This window comes from Pipistrellus kuhlii, unplaced genomic scaffold (assembly GCF_014108245.1).
Source record: "Pipistrellus kuhlii isolate mPipKuh1 unplaced genomic scaffold, mPipKuh1.p scaffold_m20_p_12, whole genome shotgun sequence".
NCBI lineage: Eukaryota > Metazoa > Chordata > Mammalia > Chiroptera > Vespertilionidae > Pipistrellus > Pipistrellus kuhlii.
In genome coordinates, this window is record NW_023425427.1 from 23,545,250 (window position 1) to 23,564,077 (window position 18,828).

At 38.8% G+C, this 18,828-nt stretch overlaps 1 non-coding gene across 1 annotated transcript; it reads right to left on the bottom strand.

The window, feature by feature from the left end:
- Positions 1 to 12,365: 12,365 nt before the first annotated feature.
- Positions 12,366 to 12,516, bottom strand: LOC118716841. The gene has a single exon (XR_004987291.1). It is a non-coding gene; the product is annotated as a small nucleolar RNA SNORA57 (small nucleolar RNA).
- Between the last annotated feature and the right edge of the window lie 6,312 nt (positions 12,517 to 18,828).

The window sequence follows — 18,828 nt, forward strand, 5'->3', positions numbered from 1 at the left end:
GGTCTGCTGAATCAAGTGATGAAGGCTTAGATCTGGATATGTTGAGTTGTTGTACCACTGGGGTGTTGATCTGTGAGTGCCTTGTGTGGGGTCTGGATGAGGTTGGTTGATCTACTTGGAAATGTCTTTTGTGTGCAGAGTATCCTTGGGCATGTGGAGGTATTATTGATTTGAGAAAATACTAAGTAATTGATTTACTACCTGAAAAATTTAAAGTTCTGAAAGTTTAAGATCTCTTGCCAAAAAGAGATTTTAAAGCTAACACCTTAATTTTAATGGAGAAAGGGGAGGACAAGCCCTTCCCACCCAGAACAGGTAATCCAATTCCAGCCAGCAGCTATCTTTAAACAATGTGTTCATTTACATTTGAATGGCTATACCTTATGATAGTCTAAGGGCAAGTTTACATGTAAACAAGTTTGCTTCTCAGTTCCCAGGACAGAAGAAAAAACAAGGTTTAAAATTATTAGATTTTAAAATTTATTCTTAAAAATATAAAAGTTTATTAATTAAAAAAAAGAAACTAAAAAACCTGATGAACAATATTAACTGTTGATTATAATAGAATCAGAGATACGGGAGGGGAGTGGACTGATGATTTTCAGGGAAAGGGGGAGTGGTGGATGAGGGGAGAGACTGAACATAAACTGTGCACCTATGGATGAGGACAATGGGGGGTGGGGAAAGGGCAGAGGGTGGGGTGGGAACCTGGGGAAGGGGGGAAGAAATGAGGAACCTTTGTAATAATATGAACAATAAAGATTGATTAAAAGGAAAAAGGAAAAAGAAAGAAAATATTGCTGATTTTTAAAAATATTTTTCTTTTCCAGATATAATAAAACTTGTTTTCTCTTAAATAACTTCTGACTTAGTACCATTATAAGCAATGTTGAAACATTTATATTTTTCTACCTACCTGACTGATTCCTCCAGAGATTTAGAGACTCTGAATTTGTATTATTTTTCTCATGACAATATGATTGTTTGCATGAATTCAATAAGAATCCAGGAAGCGCACAGAACCCCAAACAAAAGGAACCCAAAGAGGACCACACCAAGACACATCATAATTAAAATTCCAAGAGCAAAAGACAAAGAGAGAATATTAAAAGCTGCAAGAGAAAAGCAGGTAGTTACCTATAAAGGAGCACCCATATAATTGTCAGCTGATTTCTCAACAGAAACCATGCAGGCCAGAAGGGAATGGCAAGAAATATTCAAGGTGATGAATAGCAAGAACCTACAGCCAAAAATACTCTGCCCAGCAAAGCTATCACTCAGAATCGAAGGCCAGATAAAGAGCTTCACTAATCAAAAAAAAAAGCTAAAGGAGTTCATCACCACCAAACCAGAATTATATGAATTGCTGAAGGGGGTTCTTTAGGAAGAGGAAGAAAATAAAGATAAAAATTATGAACAACATATACATAACTATCAACAAGTGAATCTAAAATCCAAGGGAATTAAAAAATCTGATGAACAATATTAACTGTTGAATATAATAGAATCAGAGGTATGGAAGGGGAGTGAACTGACGATTCTCAGGGAAAGAGGAAGTGGGGGGAGTGGGAAGAGACTGAACATAAACTGTGCACCTATGGATGAGGACAATGGGGGGTGGGGAAAGGGCAGAGGGTGGGGTGGGAACCTGGTGGAGGGAAGCAATGGATAGGGGAAAAAATGAGGAACATTTGTAATAATATAAACAATAAAGATTTATTAAAATAATAACAACAACAACAACAATAATAATAATAATAATAATAATATCTGTTCTTTTTGTAATAGGAAACAACTGGTAATTGATTTTATCAACCAAGACTGGCTAAAATGCCATGTTTGAATGAGACACGCACTTTGGATGTCACCAGAAATCCCTAAGGAATTAACATTGACTTTAAAGTCTAAAAAAGCTCCTTGGGCCCTGGCCAAGTAGCTTAGTTGGTTGGAGCAAGCAGGGTCTCAATGCACAAAGATTGGAGGTTTTATTCCAGTCAGGGCACATGTGGGAGTCAACCAATGAATGCATGGGTGGGTGGAGCAACAAATCTCTCTCTCTCTCTCTCTCTCTCTCTCTCTCTCTCTCTCTCTCTCTCTCTCTCTCTCTCTCTCTCTCTCTCATTAAAATCTGTTTTTTCAGCCCTTGGAAAAAGAGCCTAGTACCTTGCTTACATGATTCATGGCAAGGAATGAAGTTTGCTTTCAGGGGAGATGGTAAAAGAAGAATCTCAAAACATTTTGAGGAACCTAAAATCTGATGAATTTACCCACATTGTTAGTATTGTAGGTATTCAATATCACTGATCATCATGGAAATGCAAATCAAAACCACATTGTGATATCACCTCACAGCTGTTAGGATGGCTATTATCAAAAACCTAAAGATAACAAGTGGTGGTGAGTATGTGGAAAGATTGGAACCTGTATACACTGTTGATGGGAATGTAAAATGTCACAGAAACTATGGAAAACAGTATGGAGGCTCCAAGAAATTAAAAATAGAACTACCTTAAACATCTCACTCTGGACATATAGCCAGAAGAACTGGAATCAGGATCTCAAAGAGATACCTATATTTCCATGTTCATCTCAGCATGATTCACAATTACCAAGAGATAGAAACAGCCTAAATGTCCATTTACAGATAAATGGATAAAGAAAATGTGATACATACATAACATGGAATATTATTCAGCCTTAAAAAGGGAAATCCTGCCATCTGCAATGTTAATGTACCTGGAAAACATTATGCTAAGTGGTATTTGCCAGTCACAGAAGGATAAATGCTGCGTGATTTATGAGGTATCTAAAATGATGAAACTTAGAGAGTAGAGTGGTGGTTACCAGGGTTGAGGGAGGAGAGATGTTTAACAGGCATAAAGTTTCAGATGTGCAAAATGAGTAAGTTCTAGAAATCTTCTGTTCAACATAGTGCCCACAGTTCAGTATCATACCCTTAAAAATTATGAGGAAAGATCTCATGTGTAGTGTTCTTACCACAAAAACAAACAAAATGGCAGGAGGAAACTTTTGGAGGTGAAGGTTATGTTTCTTACCTTGATGCTGCTGATGGCTTCATGGGCAGAGGCATATCTCTAAATTTACCAAGTTATATTCATTAAATATGTCCATTTTTTGTGTATCAATTAGACCTCAATAAAACTGTCTAAAAATACTATGTGCATTGCTTTAATTAGACAGATGTAAGATGCTGATAAATTTGAAGTTTGATTAGTATGTAGTTTTTGGTACCTACTTTAAAATATTGCCTATATTAAATTAAATTAAATCAATAAAAGGAAAAAAGTTCCACGCCTTTTATGTAATAGGGTTTCCAGTTCAAGCCCGGGCCAATTACCCCTCTGACACCTGCAACTGGCATTTTAAATGATCAGAAAAAATAGCTGCTAGCAATGGTTTTTCAAAGCCAGCGTGGCCGCACACCATGTCATGATTTCTCTAGAAAAGCATCTCAGGGAGAATTAGATTAATTTTTAAAGGCTCTTTACCCTTGGGTTTACTGTAAGAATTCATCACTTTAACGCCTCATGTTTATTAAATAACTCCATGTTTTATATATGATGTTTATAGAATCTGGTTGTGTGAGGGGTTTATATTTGACTCACTCCATGGTTACATGAGATAATCATGGCGAGAAGATGTTAACAAGTTAATAAATAGAACCCTGATCTTAATGGCAAGAGAGATCTAGCTCTATGCTATATATAATTTTGTCCAAATATTTTTAAAAATTAATGAAAGTAAGGCATTTAATCTTAGAATCTGTAATTACCGAGAGTTTTTACATAATCACGAGATACATCTCCAGAGAGTGGACATTACAGCTTAATATCTCATCTTACAAAAAAAAAAAAGTCTTTCTTGATTTTTCTAGTTTAACGTATTAGCATCCTTACTCCTTGTAAAACCAAGACTATTCATATTTCTGTTAGTGCTGCAATTGGTGCCTATCTTACATCAGAGTGATAATGTACAATTTCCATACCACGTGACTTTCCAGCAACCCCAAAAGAGTTATAAAGCAGGTGGTCCTGTACTCATTTTACAGAAAAGGAAACTGAGGCTCAGAACATAACTGTCTAATTAAAGCAATATACACAGTATTTTTAGACAGTTTGAAACTTTGGTGAAAAGCACACAGAGTGAACAGAAGAGATGGGACTTGAGTGGAAGCTTGTGACCGAGGTCCAGGGCTTTTGCAGTGACATTATTTCAGTATCCTCGCAGACTGTACTTTCCATCATGTTCCCTCAATAGGTACTAGAAGATGCTACTGAAGGGAACAGGAACACGGGTCGCCAGCACAACAGAACCGTAGCCACATTTTTCAATGTTAGAGGTATAACCACAGGCAAAGCAAGAACAATCCAGCAAGTCACACAAGCATAGCCTTCAAAATACACAGTCTCATTGTTTTTGACCTTCACCTTCTCAAAGGCTCCAGTTCTCTGGCTTCAGCAATGAGCTGCTTTCCCTGTCATTGAGCCAAGGGCCAGAGGCAATGCAGTGCGGGATCTCTTTCCTCTCGCCCTGTCCACAGAGAGAGCTCTTTGCTTGGGAGGTGAACAACAAGGCTGAGTCAGGGCAGGGGACGCCAGAGAGACTTGTAAAAACCAAGGTATTTTCTGGCTTGAAATTGGCTTTTGGGGGATAATTGACTTTAAAAGGTCCAGCAAAGAAAGCAGTTAAAAATTTGACAGTAACGATTAGGCATCAAAATTGTTTCTCACTTAATTTTCAATGAGAAAAACTAAGAGCCGATAACTTACCTATTAATCCCGTTAATTCAGCAGATGGCAAGCTGTATTAGACCTTCCGATTTTTCCATGATTAATATCTAATGGGGCTATTTTCTACCCATTAGGACATGTCTCCTTGTTACATAAAGTTAATTAATTATGAATTCCTTACAATTAAAATTTTAATGTTTAGTTATTTGACACACTAGTGATGAGATTAAACATTTAAGAAGAATGAAAGCCTCCTATGAATTGCATTATGGAGAGCAAGTCTTGCGTTGGCCAAATGTTTCTAATATGGGAAGGCTTTCCATTTCATTGACAGGAAGTAGAGACACCTCAGCGACCGCCAGATTAGAAACACTCAGAGGTACATAAGATAACAAATTGCCTCCTTTGCTGCTGCCTAATTTTAGTTTTCCAAATGCTATGTCATTTGTTACTTTTCAAGAAATTATTTTCCAAGAGAAAGATTGTCTTATTTTGTTTTACACAATTAAAAAAAAAAAGGAAGGAAAAGAAAGAAAACTCATGACATACAGGAAAGTGAAATGCAATTAAAGTTGGAGCTGGAGCACAGCTTTGCAGAAGAAATGAGAAAAAATGCAGGTACATTCTTTTTTTTTTTTAAATCTTCACCTGAAGATATTTTTTTCTATTGATTTTTAAAGAAAGAGTGGAAGGGAGAAAGAGAGAAAAAGAGAGAGAGAGAGAGAAAGAGAGAGAGAGAGAGAGCAATTGGTTGCCTCCCAGAGATCAAAACTGCAACCCAGGAACTTGCCCTTGACTAGGAATAGAACCCGTGACCCTCTGGTCTGCAGGCTGACACTCTAACCACTGAGCAAAACCAGCCAGGGCCAGGTACATTCTACAAATGCTAATCCAGAGTATGATACATAATGCCTCTTATGCTTGTTAAACATGTATATATGCATAGTGGGGGATATAATGATTCTTTGCTATTCAAAGACAGAGACCAAAGGAGGACAATCATCCATCCGTCCCTTCATTCAATAATATCTGAGTGAGCACATACTGTGTGCTGAGTGAGCACTGACCGATATGACATGGAGAAGCTACAGCTTTGATGACACTAACAAACCCATTTCCTCCTTCCACTCGGTCATTTTAAACCATGCAAACAGCCGATGGATTGAAGGGTTATGTTGTTTATTTTCCTAATAGAAGCAAGTGTGAGATTCTGCCTCCTCCCAAGATTCAGGAACTGAAATGCGTCCTTCCTGGTATAAAATGAAAACAACAGTATTTGCATCCTATTACCACTGGGGGACTGAAGCGCAGAGGCCTTTAGCAACAACGCTGCTTTGTCTCTCAGCCATTTACAACACTGAGCAGCACCGCTTTGGAATGCAGAGCTGTAAGAGCAGGAAGACCATGTGAGAGTTAGTGCATTAAAGCAGATTTCTAATTCTGCGTAACTAGCATGCATTTACTTCATTAACTAGCAGTTACATTTTCCACGCCTTCAATTAACACCGGCTTCATTTTACATGCTATCAGCTCAGACAAGATGTGATAAGAAAACATCATTGCCAGGCAAGCGTTCCTCAAACACAGCTGATTTATCTCTTTGGCAATTCATTAAAATGCAAACTATATTGAAATTGATTTTCAGCACTTTCAGGCAGGAATGTTTCTAATAATGTCAATTTGCAAATTTCCTCTGCTGCTGCTTCTTCCTCTTCTTCTTTTTTTTTTTTTTTTTTTTTTTTTTTTAATTCTCTGCTGCAGTCGCCATGTTCAGCCGGAGGCTATTTGTATTGTGCAAGACAGAAAATGAACAGTGAACATTTATTTCTCATATCTTTCTGGGGAACCTGAGGCGCATGAAGATATTTGTGCTGTAACAGGCATAGTCAATCCCCCTGCACTCCCTTTAGTCGCTATATATCACCCGCAAACTCCCAGCCAGTCCTGCTGTAGCAATTAACCTGCCAGAGCTCTTGGCTGTCAGGCTCAGTCATAATAAACTCCTCCCCCCACCACTCCCCAGAGAGACAGAGCGATAGATTCTGGCCCTGCAACCTCCGCAGCGGCTGAATTATTCAGAATCAGCATGATTAAGAAGATGACATGGTATTAGTTAAAAAGACATACGTACCTCTTTTTTTTTTTCTTCTTTTTTTTTTTTCTCTCTCTCTCTCTTTTTTTCTCCCTGGCTGAGGTTTCAACCTATTAAGGTGGAGGTAACTAATCTTTCCCTCTTTGCTGCAGTTCCTAAAATAGGGCTTCCTGAAAGGCTATTTACAATACCTTGTCAATTTCCAAGTTTATGAATAAGAGTATAAATACCAGGAGGGATGTGTCAGAGTCAAAATGTACAGCTCATGGAAACCTAGGAACCGACTAAAAATAGTTTTACCCCAAAGAGACAAAGGGAGAGCTGGTTCATTTTGAGTCATTGGTCATGTTTCAATTGTTATTCTTAAAAGCCACAGGGGAAAAAATCCCCATGTTTGTGGGTTCTTTTGGGGGGAGGTCGGTTTCCAGTGGACCGAATTGTGATGAATTATAAATTAAAAATCCGGATATACGCTCTGTCAGATAGCAAGTTGCTAGACTCTGGAAATAGCATATCCCTAACAATAAACCTTGTCTTTATGAGGATGGCAGTGTTATAAATGTCATAATGTATTGCAAATGAACCAGCTGTTTATATTCTACTCTAGTACACGAAGCGGAGAGGAGCAAGCCAGGAAATAAAAGGAGATGGGGGAAAATTTACTCGTACCACGTCACGAGGAAAAGAGCCCAAGGAACTCAATTTTTACGCATTCCCATCCAATTTACCCTTGCTGGTGACTTTTGGGAGGGAGTGTAGCTTTTGTAACCAATTGTATTATTCCACTTTAAGGTGCCTTCTAGTATATTCAATAGACCCATCACAGTTCTATGTCCCTGCTTCAGTCTCAAGCTGCCCTCACCATATGAGATTGGTTACTGTCAGAGGACTTTCTGAGAAGGATTTGAATGCAATTTCAAAGGCCAGACAGAGCAGCTTTCAAAACACTGCCAGCTTAGGAAAGCGGGGTTAGGAGCCCAGGAGGGGCGAGAGGCTGGCTTTCTGTTTCTCATTTCATTCATTTCACTTCAAGCTAAGCACCTTTTGATCCCAGGCCAGTGAAATGGAAGCAGCATGGCCATCACTAAGTGAGCGACCCCACCCATCCAAAGCTCTTGCAGAATGGCAATTATCCGTCCCTGCATTATTGCCAGCATCATCCACAGGAGCCCGTGGCGACCTGCGATTCCCTTATGGGAACAGAAACACTTTGCTCATCTATGTAAGATTAAATCTAAGCCCACCCACGAGATTGCAACAAATGGCCAGGCCACTCATGGAGGCTCGTTAGCAGATGGCCATTTTCTGCACATCGGGTACGAATCCTATGTGTTTGTTATGCAAAGGTCTCATTACCAATGTCTTGTCCTCTTTTCTCAGCCAGACCTGAAATTCAGCAGAGGGATGCAGAGGAGGGGCACAAGCCGACTTTACAGACTGAGTATTGCTTTACAGGGCATTCCAGCTACTCTATTTAAAAATCCAATCCCAGAAGATAATCTTACCCCTTGTTACCTTAGCATTTTCACATAAGGTGCCTCACCATTGGCTGCAGGTCTCTTATCTCGATACTATTCATGGAGTGCTTGCTTTTCATCAACCATCCACAACTCTCTGCAACTCAAAGTATATGTATTTACTGCTTCAGGAACCAGTAGTCAAGGAAAATTCTATATTTTAAACTTAATTTTAAAGCCTGAGTAGTTTTATTGTCAATGATGTCATCGTGAACAGTGCTGTATTACCAAGATGACTCAGTTTTGTGTTTCAACAGTCATGCGGATCCTATCAGGAGCCCCAAGAGGGGATCTTGACTTTCGCAGATACAATGTTCAGGGACGTGGCTGTCAGAAACCCTTGGAGGTCTGTGATATGTAATCAGCAGTCATTTTCTGAAAGCACAATTTCATCTCCATGCATAGTGGATCTGGAATACAGAGGCCAGTCAGGAAGTCCCCGATTCCACCAAAATTTCCATCTATCTTTTTCGAGTATAATACGCCATAACTTCCCTGACATTTTCTCAGACCCTTTACTGGGGTTCTGTTTGCTCCCATCCTTTAAATGTTGAGGTACAAGTCTACTAGTTTATTCTTCACACTCTCCTTAGGCCTGTGGTCAGCAAACTGTGGCTCGAGAGCCACATGGGGCTCTTTGGCCCCTTGAGTGTGGCTCTTCCACAAAATACCATGGCCTGGGCGAGTCTATTTTGAAGAAGTGGCATTAGAAGAAGTTTAAGTTTAAAAATTTTGGCTCTCAAAAGAAATGTCAAATATTGTACTGTTGATAGTAGGCTCTGTTGACAAGTGAGCTTGCCGACCACTGCCTTAGGTTATCCCATTCCATCCAGAACCTCAAGTTCCATGTGAGTGTTGAGGACTCCCAAATAAAAACCATTCACCCAGATCTCGCTCCTGAAATTGAGAAGCACATATGCAAACTGCTTTCTAGCACACTGGCTATCTCAGTGGCACTGAAATTCAACATATCCAAAAATGCTGGCATTATTATAGATTCCTTTTAACCTGGACTTAAAGTTTACAATTATCATCTTTACAAAAAAGCCTGTCAGTAGGAGACTTTCATAATCCCAAATTTTCTGGTAAGAAAAGTGGTGATTAAAGAAGTTAATGGTCAAGGTCATATACCAGTAGTTAAAAGAAACTATGATTTACATCTAAGTCCATCTGATCAGAGCCTGTGTTTTTTTTTGTTTGTTTGTTTGTTTTGTTTTGTGTGTTTTTTTTAAAGCATTTCTGTGAGTTTATTTGAGCCAAACTGTCAACATATGCCAGGAAGCAGAATCTCAACTAATTGAGATAATGCACCAGAGAAATGGCGGATTACATCTGTATTTATTTATTTTTATTTATTTGTTTGTTTATTTATTTGTTTATTTATTTTTGAATAAGGAACTTCTATTTTAAGGTGAGAAAGAAGATGGCAGACAAAAAGGCCAAAAAGAATTTGATCCATACACCATAGGTATCTGCCAAGGAAACAGGACATACAGTGCAAAAGCAATAATAACAACAACAAAAATTCAAAATAAAAAACAAAAATCCAACAACCAAAAGCAACAACAAAAATCCCTACATTTAAAATAGAGGAATTCACAGAATTTCAGGAACTAGTAAAGTTCTAACAACTCCCCCTTTGTCATGCCCTTGACTAATCTATCACCAAAGTCTGTGGGTTTAACCTCTGAAGACTTGACTCCATACTTGTCCCCAATTCCCCACAATACCCCTCACTCAGGCATCCTCTGTCCTTACCTACACTGTGGCAATGCCAAGAAATTCTCATCATTTACAGCAACCTAGATGGAATTGGAGAACATCATGCTGAGTGAAATAAGCCAGTCAATGAAAGAGAAACACCACATGACCTCACTTATTTATGGATGATAAAGAACATTATAAACTGAAGAACCAAAAGATAGATATAGAGACAGTAAAGCAACAAGCAGACTGTCAAATTACATCTATATTTATACATTGCAATCAAAGGAAGGGACGTAGATGCGTTACATGAAATCCGTTGGTGATAGATTAGAGTGGCAGGAGAAAGCAAATCAGGGGAAACCCCTGGGATTGGATAAAAAGTAAAATGATGGACACATACGTAGGTGGGTGCAGGAACAATTAACATGATAATGAAGGAATTGGTGGTATCTACCCTGGCACCCAGCACATTTGGTTGTACCCCAGGAGGTCCACAAAAAGGAAAGTTACAAGTTACCCAGACACTTCAAGGATATGTTATCATAGATGCAAAAAGATAGATAGCAGAGCCTATGGTTTTAATCCCCATCCCATGCTTCCCAGCTTGTGTTTCCTGTGGCTCTTTCCTGTTCCAGCTGTACAATTACTTCTTCAGGATGCCTTTTCTAATCCTACAAAGTAACTTGGGTTCCAGAACTAGATTTCTACCAATATAAAATACCTTATTTTAATCCTCATCCAAGTATATTTTTTCCATTGATTTTCAGACAGAGTGGAAGCAAAGGAGAGAGAGGGAGAGAGGCAGAGGGAGAGGGAGAAGGAGAAGAAGAAGAAGAAGGAGGAGAAGAAGAAGAAGAAGAAGAAGAAGAAGAAGAAGAAGAAGAAGAAGAAGAAGAAGAAGAAGAAGAAGAAGAAGAAGGAGGAGGAGGAGGGGGAGGAGGAGGAGGAGGAGGAGGAGGAGGAGGAGATAAGGGGGAGGGGGAAGAAGGAGAGTGAGAGTGAGAGGGAGATTTAATATTTTCTATAGCCTGGGAAATACATAGGGCAGATACAGTTGAGAAAGCAAAGAGCAATAAATGGGTAAGAGAAAGAATAGTCTAGAAGAAAGAACAGAAAATAATAAAGCCCTGATGGGGAAAGAAATAATATAAAAGTGGCATTCTCGAGTAACAGAATGACTTCCTTTAAGGTGAGAGCACAAAGAATGACCATGAGAAGGGCAAGATGGGACACTTCAAAGGCAGACAATGCTAGATTATAGTGGGTTTTAAAGGTTCTATTAATGATCTGGAAATGCATTCTAAGGACACACACACAACAAAAATGATTCAAGCAATGGGATAAATGAAATCCAAAGCTCATTTACTTAGTTAATTATCAGTCACTGATGGACAAAGCCAATCATGGATATTGAAGGTGTAAAACTTTTGTCCAATGCATGGGGTATACTAATACAGAAAGCAAAAAAAAAAGACAAATTGTGATCTTCTTTACTTATGCATTAATAGGCCAAGTTTGCCAGGGCATCACCCATAAGTAAGACATTTAGAGTCTAGGACTTATTTTGTATATGCAATGATTGTATATATAACTATATAACTATATAACTATATATATATATATATATATATATATATATATATATATATATATCTTGTTAAATATACAGTCATATGTTATATCTATCTAATATGATACACATACACACACACATATATATATACATGCATATATAAAAAAATATATATATATATAAAATAAATTTTAGTTTAGAGAAGTTTCAATTCACATCAAAATTACTACTATAGACTGCAGTCATCTGGGAAAATTTCATAGAAAATAAATTCAACCTGAACCTTAAGGGATAAATGACTTGGCAAAAAGAGGAAAAAAAAACTGTCACAGAAATTGAAATATATATACCAGGAAGAACAAAAAGGCATAGGGACTGTGGTCTATGAAAATCTACCATCCTAGACCAAGTGGCATATGCAAATAGGAGAATGGCATGGACAGGTCTTCAAAATTAACATAAATCTATATAATAGCACTTTTCCTTTAGATATTCTAGAGTGCCTTTCTCTTCTGATGTACTGCCATGCCACAATAAATTGCTAACATCGACTGAGATACCCCTGGCACTTCCTAAGTGCTTTAATGTATAGGGCTGCACAGCATGGTCTGTGGTGGGGAGTCAGATTCCAGATCTCTACCCCATGACCACCACACTCTGCACTGATCCCCTTTTTTTTTTTTTTTTTTTTTTTTTTTTTTTTTTTTTTTTTTTTTCTTCTTTTTCCGTGTCCCGGCGCTTGAGGATAGAACCGGCGGACTGGACACCGCCGGCACCGAAGACATGACGCCGAGGGGGCCGGAGCCCTCTCCCTCTGCCTCCGTACATTACGGGGACCGGGACCGCACGCCCGTGCACTGATCCCCTTATAGGAGCTGCACAACCATCCATTCACTTTTGAAAGCAATAATAGGAACTATTATGGGTATGCTGAATTCTACTCTCCCCCCCTCTTCTGAGATCTTATTACAAAGTCAATTATTGAAGCAGGCAAGTTTGAAAAGGTCATATAATTTAAAATGTACATTTACAGCAGTGTATTGTTACTAATGTAACAGACGGCCACAACTTGGTAGCAGAAAACAACTCAAATTCATTATCTTATTTTACTGCTAAAGTTGTCTCACCAGTCTCACCAGTCTCTCTAAGCTAAAACGGAGGTATCAGCAGGACTGTGTTCCTTTCTGGAGGCTCCAGGAGAGGATTCATTTCCTTGCCTTTTTCCATCTAATAATTGTCTTCATTCCTTCTTTTGTGACTCTTTTCTCCACATTTACAGGGAGCAATAGCAGGTTGAGACCTTCTCACATGGTATCATGCTGAACTTGCATGTTTCACTTAATGTTTCTTTGACTTTCTCCTCTTCTATCTCCCTCTTCCACTTCTAATGATCCTTCTGGTTACATTGGACCTACCCAGATAATCCAGGGTGATCTCTCTATACTATACATATTAAAAGCCTAATATGCAAAATGTCCCCTCAGGAGTTTGATAGCTCGCTATGACATGTGTTGACCACTGGGGCAAGTGGGAGAGTCGCTGAATAAAGGAAGGCCCTACCAGCAGCTGGCAGTCCAGGAAGGGAGGCCCTGGCTGGCAGCTGGCAGTCACTAGGAACCCTACCTATGCATGAATTTTGTGCACTGGGCCTCTAGTTTTAAGATTAGCAACCTCAATTCCTCTTTGTCATGATGCCTAACATATTTACAGATTCTTGGGATTAGGGTATGTTCATCCTTGGGGGCATTATTTTGACTACCACAATGCTCCTTAAATATCAGTCATTTAGTAGTATTTTATGAGACTGATGTGCTACCTACTGCACTATCGAGGCACCTCATTTATTAGTATTTTAAATGGAATAGAAATTTAAAGAAACATAAAGCCACTAGTTATGAAATGATTAATATTGAGTTTATAAACTCTTTTCAAAATTTTACAATGGTTTTGCTCCCTTTTAATGCTATAGCAACAGTTTTGTTTTGTTTTTAGCAGTTCAAATGTATGAAGTCTGTTCTGAGTGTTTAACTCAGTTTTCATGGAAACAAAAACTCCTGTCTCTTCACAATTACACGGGGCTTGGGGTTTTTATAATATATAATTAAATTTCATGACAGGGATAATTATACCTGAGATGAATACATGGGAAGAAAGGTAACTGATGTTGGTAAATATAACTCAGTTGGAGAAGCAGAAGTGATTGTACTCAACAGAGGGTCATCTATTGGTGACAGGCACACAGCATGCAGTGAACATCCATCCCTGGGTTTTGCAGAGGGAATGGAGATTGTCCATTAATCTGAGAAGCCAGCTGAGTGGAAGTTTTAAAAGAAAATTTCTCTTCTCCTATAAACAATAGAGTGCTAAGTACCAAAGTGGGACTTGCAGGTAAAGGTCTTCATTGGGTAACTCTTCCATCAATCACAAATATTAGTATACTAATATTTACATACTATTTCCTTTATTTTTTTTAATAAATTTCTAGATATAAATTGTTGAATTGTATACAAATTTCTCAATTTTTATATATAACTATAACAAAATAGCCTCCTGAGATAATAGTTATCAATTTCACTCCTAACTATAATATATGATACCCATTTCTTAACAAACTTACCAAGACTCCTTATCATTTTAATATTGCCAATTAAGTTATCTAAATAGAAATAGAGTATCTGGGGCCTGGCTGGGTAGTTCAGTTGTTTAAAGCATCATTCTGATACCCCCAGGTTGCAGGTTCGATCTACAGTAAGGGTACATACAAAAAGCAACCAATGAATGTATAAATAAGTGGAACAACAAATTGATCTCTCTCTCTCTAACTCTATCTCTATCTCTCTGTCTCTCCTTTCTCTCTCTCTAACATCAATAAATAAAAGTAAATTTTAAAGAGTATCTGAAATTTCTTTTTTGTTTGAATTTTTGTGATGATTTCTTTTGAGAATATTTTCATGTAAAATTATATTAACCATTTGAGTTCCTCTTTATGACAATTGCTTACTCCATTTTCATTGACACGTTATAGTTTTCTCATTGGTTTGCAAGAATTTGAAATATTAAGACTTTTGTCTTTTATGTCCTTAATTTTTGTGATTCAACTTTTTCTTTCTATGTTATGTATGAGTCCTAAAGATAACCTTGAAAGACAATCCCCAAATTTCCTCTGTCCTCTATGGGGACTGGGGGTGGGGGGATTAATTTTAAAACACCATCTACATGAGACTTCCTGTGGCTAGTCAATTTCCTAATAACATTATCACATACATTTCAGTATTCACCCCTGAGTTCATTTGAATCCCTAAAAATTACTTGACTTTTTAGGAAACCGTATTTTCAGAAAAGATGTCCCTTCTTTCCAGCCTTCTCACACCTTAAGTACCAAACCAACTTGCACTTGTCCTCTTTGATGTGTTTTCACCAATCCAATTGCTATTCTTTTTTTTTAATTGCATATTTCACTAGGCTCGCCTTCATTTAGCAGTGGTTACCTTAAAGCTTATGATAGCTCCTCAGTCTGTTAAACAACGTCAACATCCTTCCTGTCACCTCAGCACTTCTGATGCCCCTCCTCGCAGCCCACTCCCCGAATGAAAAGCAACACGCTTTTCAGAAAACGTTGGAAGCTTTGAATGAATAATTCATTTGGGGGGAAAAACTGCCCGTGTTGTGCATGTTCAGGAGACGGAGCACTTGTCTTGTCAGTCACAATGGCTTGGGTAGGGCTAAGTGCTGTTCAGTGTGCGCTTGGAGTGCCCTGCTGACGGCAGGCTACTGAGATTGCCCACTGTGCTAATCCCGGCCATCCTTCTTTGTCTCCCGTGACAGGAAGATTAAGATGCAGGGACGTGTTTCGTTGGTGCAGTTAGACTCTATTTCACTTGGTTGTTTCAATCCTTCTTTTAAATTACCGACACAATCTCATCAGCCCCCCAGGCCCCGTGAAACTCTGGCCCAGAGTGATGGTCTCCTGGGCAGTGGCAGAGAGGAGAGAGAATGCCTTTCTTTCACCCCAGAGACCCTTGGGTTTGAGTTCTACATCAGCCACTTAGGAATTTGGTAGTTTGGGCAAGTTACATGACCCTGGTGAACATGAATTGGCTTATTTGGAAGATAGAAGTGAGTTTTGCTGCAACCCAGATAATGTGCATGTGTGGATATGTTCATTCTATAAGGAACTACTTTATGAAAGTGCCGGAGTGAGCCCTATGCCTGAAGGATGACAGATTTCTAGTTATTATTCATTCCTTTTAACTAATTCTGCTTAACTACTGCCTCCTTAAATTACTCTGCTAAACATATACAAAATACTGCATGACTTTACCATTCAATTCTTCTCTATTTTCATGTGAATAAAATCCACTCTTCCTAGAATGATCCCCATGCTGCCCTCTCCCATACACCTGATGTGCCCAATGGACTGTCTGTCTGGAAATATTCTTCACTTTCCCCAAATAATTTCATGTTACTTCAGTCTACAAGCCCAGAAGCTCCTACTTCTTGCTCGAGTATCAAACCATTTTGCTATAGCAAAAATCACAGTCCTCCTTTGAGATACAGCAACATATAATACACTAGAGACCCAGTGCACAAATTCGTGCACCAGTGGAGGCCCTCGGTGTGGACTGCAGGATTGAGCCAAGACCTGCTCTCCTATATCCCCTGAGGGGTCTTGGATTGCAAGAGCACACAGGCCAAGCCCACTGGCACACCATTGAGGCCAGGGAGGGATTGGGAGATTGGCCAGCTGGAGAAGGACCACGGGAGGGCTCCAGGGCATGTCTGGCCTCTCTCACTCAGTCTCGATGGGCCAGATCCCAGCAGCAACCTAATCTACTGGTCAGAACATCTGCTCCCTGGTGGTCAGTGCATGTCATAGTGAGCAGTTGAGCCGCCTTAGCATATCATTAGCATATTATGATTTGATTGGTTGAATGGATGACCTGACACTTAGCATATTAGGCTTTTATTATATAGGATGTCCTCTAAATTCTTCCCATACTTCCATTAGAGTCTTTGGCCCACCTCCATGCTCCCAAAGACCAGGCACCCACCTTCACTCTCTTCCTTATCTCATCATTTGATAATTATGTGGCCATGTCTCACCTCCCAATTAGACTGTAAGGTCTAAGGGGCATTAATATGCCTTAATGTCTCTTTGTTTGGCTTATAGAGAGTGCCTCGAGGAATTTTTGGTAAATAAATAAATGAATGCTTGATGAATTGAATGAATGAAGTACTGAATATTTGGGGCATAATGCCAGAGACATTAGAAAACAAAACAAACAAAAAATGATTATGTCTCAATGACATGGAAACAGAAAGGCCAGAACATACCTATTATACACTTTTAATCAAACATCTGTAGAACCAGCTTTAAAACATATTGATAAATGAAAAGTACATTTTTCTGATTATTTACATGCACATCTTCCCTCCCTACCCCACCTCCCTAATTGCTTTCCTCACTCTTTCTCTCTTCCTTCTGCCTTTTGAAGAAAGTAGAATTAAGAGGGATTATTTGGTGATCTCTCCAGAGGCTGGTAACCTCAGCTGTGACATCTGGAATCCGGCCTGTTTTACATGCTGGGTCTATAAAACATCCTCACAAATGTTAACTGGTAACTAATCTCAGCTCTGTTAACCCTCTCCTTCCTGGCTTCATGGTGGCGGCTGTGTTCTGCATCTTGTGTTGGAACTTGCATTCCTTTTCTTTCCTAAAGGGCATGTTTTGTCTTAATTGGTGCTGGCTAAAACTGCTAGGCAGCAAGCCACAAATCATAAAGGCCTTAAGGGATTTTTTTCTCCTGCAACTTCTACATGATGTCCATTGATTTTTTCAGGAAGTGCCCCAGCACTATTTCTGTCTCCCTTGAGAGAAAAAAAAAAAAAATCCAGAGTCCTAGCACAGAATATATGGTCTGATCAACCCATTCCATGCCAACACTGAACATATGGATGCATAGAATCTGACACAAGAAAGCCTGTGCCCTCACCAGAAGAGCACAAAACGAATGATGACAATATCTGCTTAGAGGAAAAATAACTTAGGAATCCACTTAAGAACAAATTTGTTTTATTTTAACTTATTCTTTTTTTGAAAATTAAGTTAATACTAAAGGGAAATGCTCTCCCAGGCTGGCTAGTTCAGTTAGTTAGAGCATCATCCAGAAAGGCTAAGGTTGCAGGTTCAATCCCTGGTTAAGGCTCATTAAAGAATCAATCAATTCATGCATAAATAAGTGGAACAGCCAGTTAATATTTCTCTCTCTCCTCCCGCCCTTCCTACAATCAATTTATAAAAAGATTAAAGGGAAATGCTATTTGAAATTAACTATATTGGTCACACTTTTCATTTCAGGTCAGGTCACTATGCATACAACTATGTGTTTAAATGTGTGTGTGTTATATATTTGTCACCACAAAACTTATGAAAGGGAGGCTCAGTATTCTAATGAAGGGGATAAATATAGATTGTTTGATTTTATTTTTAATTTTACCGATGATAGCAACAATGACAACTACCACTACACTTTGCATGCAATATTTTATTTAATCAGCAAAACAACCTACAAAATAGGAACCATTATCTCTACCTAACACATGCTAAAGCTACATGCAGCTTGTTGATGTCACACAGTGAGAGGAAAAGAAGAGAATCAAATCATCTACCCCAAAATCCAACTTTCACCAATGTACCATACTGCCTTCCATCAGCTCCACAATATTCTACTTCTACAGCTCACTTTCCCCAGGTCATTTTATAATATAATGCTATTATAGTGTAACTAATCAATGAGAATAATGACTCATAGATTTCATAGCTCAGGAAAATCACTCTTTTTAGTCAAAATGGATTTTATTGAAAAAGCAGAACCCTAAAACCCACCAGAGACTTATGGGGTCAGCATATCTAGAGGCAAGACTCTGTAATCTCTGTTAAAACATCTCCCAGTCAGTTCTCATGAAGCCTGCCTGGCACTCGTTGCTAGCAGGTAGCTGTGAGCCATGTCTTAGAGTCTAAACATCAGGCCAAGGATCATGTCTGTCACAAAAGGCCTGGCACATAGTAGCCTTTCAACAAATTGTTGAACTGAGTTGTTGAACATCAATCTCTATAGTGATAATCCCCAACATTAGAATAATGATGAGCACAATTTTTCCTCTATATTTTGGAAGGGGAAAGCCACA